The sequence below is a fragment of the Aplysia californica genome, unplaced genomic scaffold, assembly GCF_000002075.1.
Source record: "Aplysia californica isolate F4 #8 unplaced genomic scaffold, AplCal3.0 scaffold00127, whole genome shotgun sequence".
NCBI lineage: Eukaryota > Metazoa > Mollusca > Gastropoda > Aplysiida > Aplysiidae > Aplysia > Aplysia californica.
The window spans coordinates 105213-107151 of NW_004797397.1; the positions used below are offsets into that span (position 1 = coordinate 105213).

The following is a 1939-nucleotide window of genomic DNA, read 5'->3' on the forward strand; positions in this document are numbered from 1 at the left end:
ATAATAATAATAATAATAATAAATGACACAGCGCTCAACCCCGAGTAAAGTACACCGGCTCTGAACGCTTTACAATACAGTACAACGTACAACAGTGACATAAAATGTTGTGTTCTGACTGAAAGAAAATTACTCCAAATATCCATCTTATTAATTTAAAACAGAAACGACTTCAGCTGACATTTGAATAAATCAAAAGATTTGATCTCTCTTAAAGTCCTCGGTAAAGCATTCCAGATCTTGGTGCCTTGGTAGTCAAATACCCTTTCACCATTGTTATAAGTTTCAAAGATGGTAAAAAAACATTCTTTTTGTCAACTGATGACTTTAAAAGGCGAGGTGGAATGTACAGTCTTAACAGATTTGATAAATATGATGGTGCATTATCATTCAAACATTTTTGACATAGGTAGCCAACTTGTACACAATTCTTTTCTCAACAGGAAGCCAATGCAATGTCCGTAGTGATTAGTGGCATGATCCCTTCTCTGCCTGAGTTAGTTGGCACACTGGACTCTTCAATTTCTCTGAAGAGTTCCTTGTAAAATAAATGTTACGATCATCATGTTAACTTGGCAAAAACTCTATTGTATCGGGGATGGACATTACATTCGGGGGTTCCGTCTCCTTGTTCAGATTCTGGCACCTTGCGTTGGTGTTTCACCACGTGTACACACACACACACACACAGACATACACACACACACACACACACACACACACACACACACACACACACACACACACACACGTACGCTTACAATCACATGCATAATATAAATAAGCAGAAATATAAACAATAATAATCTTAAGATATGCTCGCTCAATGTTAACTGATGCATGCTCTAAGGTCGTAAGTATACTTATACAAGATGGTTCAGATGTGTATACTATACACTTCACTTACTACTGACGCAAAGGGTTATTTATATCTATCGTCCTTATCTCCCCTTCTTCTTTTTATGTTTGTTACTCTCTTGTAACACCTCTAATCTTCTGGCACTCCTATGTCCTTATGCAGTTGCGAGCGCCGTAAAACCTCTACTAAAACTTCACTGAATTGAAAGGCTATTTATATAAATTAAAGTACTGGGCTCCCGAATAGCAATCCCCAAGATGATCTCTATGAGATCACAAAACCTTGAGTTCCTAATAAACCTCTGTCTCCCATAGGTTGTTTTGTCTCATTCATAGTTAGACTGTCGTCTGCTACCAGACTGTAAATGAAAACTTGTTTGTATGGTATACATATTATCTGTGAAGATGTTTACTATATCTAATGTTGTGTCAAAAATTGATGATTATCGTGAGATGATGATGATGATGATGATGATGATGATGATGATGATGATGATGATGATGATGATGAGGATGATGATGATGATGGTGATGATGATGGTGATGAGGATGATGATGATGAGGATGATGATGATGATGATGATTATGATGATGATGATGATGATGGTGATGATGGTGATGATGATGATGATGATGATGATGAGGAGGAGGAGGATGATGATGATGATGAGGATGAAGATGATGATGATGATGATGATGAGGATGATGATGAGGATGATGATGATGATGATGATGATGATGATGATGAGGATGATGATGATGATGGTGATGATGATGGTGATGAGGATGATGATGATGAGGATGATGATGATGATGATGATTATGATGATGATGATGATGATGGTGATGATGGTGATGATGATGATGATGATGATGATGAGGAGGAGGAGGATGATGATGATGATGAGGATGAAGATGATGATGATGATGATGATGAGGATGATGATGAGGATGATGATGATGATGATGATGATGATGATGATGAGGATGATGATGATGATGGTGATGATGATGGTGATGAGGATGATGATGATGAGGATGATGATGATGATGATGATTATGATGATGATGATGATGATGG

The 1939-nt window shown here is 37.4% G+C and overlaps 1 protein-coding gene across 1 annotated transcript in view; it reads left to right on the plus strand.

The window, feature by feature from the left end:
- LOC101854633 (serpin B6) overlaps positions 1-1939 on the plus strand; it is a gene marked incomplete in the record, with an annotated part of 15577 nt that overhangs the window by 340 nt on the left and 13298 nt on the right.